Raw genomic sequence first — 7,324 nt, 5'->3', positions numbered from 1 at the left:
TACAGTTGAATGATACTGCATAGCAGCAAAGGCAGGGCAGGACTCAGCATTCACACAATCAGTAGGCTTGGAAATAAAATAATATTTCTAAATACTGTTTTATTTTTGATGCTGGGATAGTATACATTCATTGTATACCAACACTGGGTTTTTCTATATGTTTGTTAATTACAAATCTCATTTACACTGTTAAGGGTAATATAGCTGTAGCTTTCATTAATTTTTATGCCATTTTTTAAGTTCTTTTTGAGATTTTTCTTGTAGATAATTCCATTTCTATTTTTAATGGTGGTATAGTTGTTGCTCCTTTTTATACTGAATATCAATATCTAGTTTGTATCTGTACCATCAACATTACTATGGTATTATTTCATTTTTGAGTCATGCTGGGGAAGAAGTCCCTGAAAGAAAATTAAACATCACAAAAATGGTTAGGTCTTATACTGATTCTATTGAAGAGGACTGGACATATCAGGGATATCCCAAATACAAGTACTTCTCATAAGGACATACAATCTAAGAGATCTAGACAGAAGTGACAAAGTTTTTTCTTATACTAAGTGAATTTCAGCATACAGCATGAAACAATAGATATATAACACTAAATAAAATATCCCAGAAAACACTGGATGAATTCCAATGAATTCTAATATCATGAACATTACAGTAAAGGAATTTGTAGGTAAGAAAATACAAAGGCAAAGAGTCAAAATGTTTGGAGATGTCAAAGAAGGATGTATATAGCAAATCCGTAAGATGTTTACAGAGACTATAGAAGCTTTTAATAAATAAATAAATGATTTAATTTAAAAATGTTCAATAATCTTAAAAAGCAACTAATACTTTGACGTAAACAAGATGATGCAAGACAAGAATGACCATTTTTGTAAATATTGGAAATTATGTAAAGAAAGTAAGCAGAAATTTAAGATATGCTAAATTAAATGAACATCATGGGGATTAGATTTAACCAATATGAGAACAGAAGGACATAATTTGAAGACTATTTGATTTAATAGATCATGTGTTCAGTGTCAAGCTGAAAACAAGTTAACTTAGAACTCAAGATACATACCTGATAGATGATAAAAATGTCAGTATTGCAGAATAAGGGAAAATTAAAGGATAACTCAAAATGTTCAAAATATCTTTGGATCCATAGCAGAAAAATTTATAAATCTAGGGAAATAATTCAATTTCAAGAACCATATAATGGTTCCAGTAGGAAATAGAAGGAGGAAGAATGAGGAGCCAGGCAGTTGGGGGAGCACATTACGGATGCTGCCACCGTCGCCACCACCCGCCTCTCTGCTCAAGGCGTGGGAAAAGGTGTGACACCTGAGTGTGAGCCAGCAACTCCACAGTTTCAGGAGGGTTGGCAGTGGGGAGGCGATGGCAGATATAGATATACTCAACATGGATAGTATTATCCAATGGCTGCTGGAGTGAGAGGGTCTAAGCCATGTAAGAATGTGCAGCTACAGGAGAAATCAGAGGACTGTGTTTGAAGGTTCCTGAGATCTTTCTGAGTCAGCTTATCCTACTAGAACTTGAAGCACCACTCAAAATATGTGGTGTTATCCACAGACGCCAGATCTTCAAGTTATGGAGCAAATTTGGTGAATTATGTGACCGACTGAAGTACCAGATCAAGGTCTTTGTGATCTTTTCTGACCTCCCAAAGACTTAGGCTGGGGTGAAAAATTCAGAGCAGTGTCCTTCACATTTGGTGCACAAGTGGTTGCAAAATTTCTCCATAAGCATGATTTCGATCTTATATGTAGAGACCATCAGGTGGTTGAAGATGGATATGAATATTTTGCAAAAAAGCAGTTGGTTTCTGTTTTCTGCACCCAATTACTGTGGACTATTTGACAATGCAGGTGTCACGATGAGTGTGGATGAAACATTAATGTGCTCCTTTCAGATTTTAAAACCTGTAGAGAAAAATCCCAATGCCACAAGGCCCGTAAGACTTCCAAGGGGTATGATCACAAAGCAAGCAAAGAAATAGATGCTGTTTTGACACTGCTTAATTGGGACTTGTAATATAGAGGATAGACCCTTTAAGTTTAAAGCTGTAATGTAGGCTTGCTCAGATAGATCTGTGTTTGTGGTGGTACCTTCTTTTGTTTTTGTTTTCATGCATGGCATTTGCTGGTTATAATGGCAAATGAAAGACACTCCAATCCCAAGGAAAAGTATTGTATCTAATTCCTTATTCTTTCTGCAGATAACTTTAATGATAGTGTCAAACCTACACCCCAAGGCACTTTATCCTGTCTAAAAGCAGTTGGGGAGGGTAAGTGTATAAGTGATCTTTTTAAAATTCAGTACAACCCAAGAATAATGTAAATGTACTTTTTCTTTAGAATATACAGAGAACCCTTGGGTGCTCTGAATCTGTTATTGTCATAATTTTCATACTGTTGATACAAACCACTGTGAACATTTTTCATTTTTTAAATTTTGTTTTAAAGGGATGGTTTTTTCTTCTCATTGTCTTGTCATGTACAAACTAGTTTTTATAGCCATTAACAATAGACATAAACTTCAATTTTGCCAGGATCACTGGTATGGTATATGTTTAATTAAAGCAGAGCTTTCCCTTCATATGGTATGCTTAAAATGATGATTAAAGCTGGTCTTTTAAATGTGACATCTCCTAAAGCCGAAGTTTCTATTGGAATATGTATTGATACCCCCTTAAGTGCAAGGTGATGTGGCTGCATACACATATCACCTCCTTGGGGATTCAAAGCATGTTTTTATATAGGGCAAGTAGTATAGCAAGTAGTAATATAGGGCTATTTAAGCTATCATGAGCAAAGTTGATAACATTTTGTACAATTTCCATGTGTTCTAATTCATTAAGTAATCTTTTAAAAATTGGACCAGGCCTAAATCCATCCATTCAGAAAACTTCAAATTATAAAAACAATAATGTTCTATATGAGTGACTGATTATACTTTCTTTGGCCTACATTGTTTATTCTGTGGTGAAGCTGAGGCTTATAAGTCAAAGCAAAGGAACTTAACTTGATGTCTACCAGTTTATACTGAACTTACAATATCTGTGACTTTTAAAAAAAGATCTTTTCCAACAATGACCATGTATAATACCATGTGGTGAAAATTCAGACTTATTAAATAGCAAACTTGTTAAATCTTCTCAGGGTCTACTAATAAGCAAGATACACAAAGAAAAACTGTTGATGGCATATTGAACAGATTTTAATGAATAAATTGCTCTGGAAACCACAAAAAAATCCATATAAAATCCTAAATAGTGAAATTAGAAAATAATCTCACCACAACATATCTGAATCAAAACTTCAGAAATTCAGCTATAAGAATACTGCCACCTTTTTGAGACAGGGTCTTGTCCTTTTTTGAACTCAGGACCCTGAGCTTGCCAGACAAGCACTTATTCTACTGAGCTATCTCTCCGGCCCCAAGACAGGGTCTTACTATGGCCTTAAATTCATGAGGATCCTCCTGCTATTGCAGGCAGCTGAGTTAGAAATATTATAGGAAGTCAGACAGGGCCAGGCCCTTGAAGGAGACAGCACAAAAGAGGAGATGCCTTGCAACTGTGGGAGGGGCGGATGCTGTGCTGTGAACCAGACCTAAAGACCTAAAGGCCAAACAAATGCTAAAAGAGTAGCACCTGGGACTGATATTCTAAATAGGTATCGATCACCTGAAAAGACCCAGGTGAGTCACTATTCCAACCCCCAACAGGGAGAGACCCTGTCCCGTATTCTACTTGACTCGCTTTCCCATTTGATATTGGATTTAATCAGTTTTACCTGAGCAATGGTGCTTGTAATCCCATTGGTTGACCATAGTTTTGTCCTACCCCACTTCCACCTAAGCGAGTTCCCCCTTTCTCTACCTAACCCCACTTGGTTTCACACTATAAAGGTCCCTGGAAGAGACAGCTTCCCGGGGAACTACACGCTCGGGCCCCCCTCCTGTTCCTTTCTTGGACAGGAGCTTTCTTTCCCTCAATAAATATATTCTGCTCATAAAAAAAAGAATACTAAAATCTGCTAGAGGAATTGTGATCAAATATTCTTGTAGGCAAGTATTTTAAAATAACTGGATTTCTCAGCATAAAAGTAAAAGGCTGGACAACAATTTTAGTTTCAAATCTAGTAAATTTCAAGCCAAATCTCATTAGAAACGACTAAGAGGACAACTACTTGCAAAGGGAGCAATTCAACTGTAATAAACAAAAACAATAAATAAAATGTGTAACAAATTGTGATACGACAAACTCCACAAAATAAAAATTACTAGATATAAATGGTTAGATATACTACAAACATATTGGGAGATTCCAAAATATCACTTGCACAAACAGGTCAACAAGACAAAATTTTAAAAAGGAGCAAATGGACTAAATTTATATCTAGAGTTTTACCCAACAAGAACAGAATACACATTTTTCCCAGCAGCACATGGAAAATTTTCCAAAATAAATTATAACTTAGAAAATAAAGTATGATTAAGTAAACAAAAGAAGTTGAAAGAATCTCCTATACTATTCAATCATATTAGGATAAAACTATTAATCAAGAGCAAAAGAAGGGCTGGAGAGATGGCTCAGTAGAATAAGTTCTTCCTTGGCAAATGCAAGGACCTGAGTTCAATCCCTGGTTCCACCAAAAAAAAAAACCCTGAGAAAATATACAAACACATGAAGTTTAATAAATTATTGAATAATCAATTAATTGCAGAATAAATCATAGAAATATCAAAATTTTCTTTTTTACATATAGTAAATAAACTTCTTTACTTCTTAAAGATGACTGCTAATTTTCACAGACTCACATACAGTACAGTTTGTGTTTACTATTGACAATTTACACTAGTATATTTTTCTATGAAAAATATAAGTACAAAAGCTAAATAAACAAAGAGATACTGCCATTTGGGTTTATCATATATCATAGCTTAAATAATTGACATTTAGTAAATATTCTTGAATCAATGTGGATAATAGTAAATTAAATGCAATAATTTCTTAGAAAAAATCCACCTATTTGCCACTGTCAGTTCTTTCTTTTTATCTGGCTACATGAATGAATGACACATTCATTCTCTAATGAATGAACAAATGCAGAGTTTCCTAAGCAGCACTTGCCCAGTATTACTCTCCCCATTTCTTCAAGATGAAATTTGAAGCCAAGACAAGGATAACTAACCACAAACTAATGGTTAACTCAGAAGATACCACTGCAAGGTACAGTAAACATTAGCCACATGTCTTTTCATTCCAAAATTTTCTAATTCTGACCACCAGGGAAATTTAGTATCGTAGTTACAACTTTTGTCATGGTGTCAGTCTCAGGACAAATCCTATATCAAAAAGCACTTTTAGTAAATATTGTTTTCAGAGTGAAAAATCAGTATGGTGGCAATCGTCGCCTTTTTAAGGTGTTGCAACAATTACCGCATATATATTCTTTTCATATTTCTTTAAATGACCTTCTAAATCATGAATCTGTTCTCTGAACTAATAGCCTTTCAACCTTGAATCACTGATTATAGTTGTCTTCTGTACTAGTTGGGACATTATTTCCCTAATTGCTACAATAGATGAATACATTGACTCTTTTATCACTAACTTTAACCCACAATCTAATCATTTTCCAAACATATAAGTCTTTGGGGAAAAAATTATACCTAGAACACAACATTCCATCCTGACTCCCAAAGGATTCACATATAGTTCATTATGTAAAATGCACTTAGTCCATTTCTAAGAATTGCCAATGTCTAAAGCTTCCAATATTACTGAAAAATACAAGTCTAAAGTCTTTTCTGACACACAAGTTAAACTGTAGGCTGTGACCAAAAAAAAGTAAAAAAGAAGCTAATACTTGCAACATAGAACATTACAAAGCATTGCCATTTTAAAATGGATAAATAGGAAAATGCAGAGTTGGTATGAAAACAAGATTGAAAATTCAGCAGGGCAAACATTTAACTCTATAGTATTATGTTGATAACAATATGGCAGGATGTGATAAGATGTGAGTTTCAAAGCATCATGGCCTTGGATGGCCTGACTCTTGTAGAATGTTGATTTCAGTCCTCATGGATTTTTCCTGAAGGTGACTTTGCTCATGCCTACAACATTCTATAGCAAATCTTCAACAATGTTGGCATTTCCAATTTGCTGAGGTCTACACTGCACTTTTGTCTCTTGTAGTTTCACTGCTTTACCTTATCAGGGTCATACTGTCAGACCTGCGAGACTGTGTTTATAAATCTAGATAGGTGCCTCAACGATACCATAACCCTTGAATTTTGCATGTATCAAAGACAAACACTATGTGGGCAAGGCCAGTGTCTGTCAACAACTTATCAGCCAGCATAGCCATTGGCCCCTCATAAATTGGATGCAAAGTACTCTGAGTGTCTGGATGACTGAACATTGTGAAATGAATCACAAGGAAGGAATTCTCTAGGCAGCCTTTCCTAAGTAGGGGTTTTTACAGTTTTGCATCCTTGAGCCTTTGAAAGCTATGATCTTGTTAATTCCTGAAATGCCTTTAAGCCATCTTTACTGCTGCCCTGGAGCAATGTATGTGGCTTCTGTTTAACAGGGATCTTTTCAGCACCCATTTTCTCTATGACCCCAACTTTGTAGGTACTTCCTTCTTGATGAAATCTCAAAATTCTAACATCTGTTTTTTACTTCTGGTTGTCATTGTACAAGTGGGTGAAAGAAGCCAGTGGTGCTAAAGCCAGAGCCCAAGCACTGAGCAGCTTTAAAGTTGCCCCTACAACTTCTTTTACCATCATTTACCTCAGTCTCCCACAAAGGTTCAGGGAATGCACAAAAGGAAGATAAATTTTCTGCAAGCATATAACAAAAATGACTTTCAGTCCAAATGTCAAGGGGGTCCTATTCCCAACTGAAACATTCTAGGACTGCCTGTTTTTGTCTGCATTTTTACTAGCATTCTGATATTCCAAGTTCTGATCAGTATTGCTTCTCAAGCTTAGCTTGTCTCACTAAGGCTTCTCCAAACATCAAATACAAGTTTATCCAAACTCCTTTTACAAACCAGTTCCAGAGGCCTAAAATCACTTTGTCAATTATGGTGACAATAATTCCTCTTCTTTGTCACCAAAATAGGTATTTGCTATTTTTCCATAATCCCAACATCCACAATTTAAAGGAGGAGAGGTTTATTTTGGTTTCAGTCCATGGTTGATTTTCTCCAAGGAACAAGTGTTATGATGAAAGGGTATTGCAGAGTAAAGCTGTTTAACCCATGGTAACCACAAAACAGAGAGACAAAAT

At 35.5% G+C, this 7,324-nt stretch overlaps 1 pseudogene; it reads left to right on the top strand.

Moving 5' to 3' along the window:
* Positions 1 to 1,212: 1,212 nt before the first annotated feature.
* LOC111814565 lies at positions 1,213 to 2,960 on the top strand (annotated as a pseudogene).
* The last annotated feature ends 4,364 nt before the right edge of the window (positions 2,961 to 7,324 follow it).

Source organism: Octodon degus, unplaced genomic scaffold, assembly GCF_000260255.1.
Source record: "Octodon degus isolate 3935 unplaced genomic scaffold, OctDeg1.0 scaffold00358, whole genome shotgun sequence".
NCBI classification, from domain to species: domain Eukaryota; kingdom Metazoa; phylum Chordata; class Mammalia; order Rodentia; family Octodontidae; genus Octodon; species Octodon degus.
The sequence above is the reverse complement of the archived record's forward strand: the minus strand, read 5'-3'. Positions and strand labels throughout refer to the sequence as shown.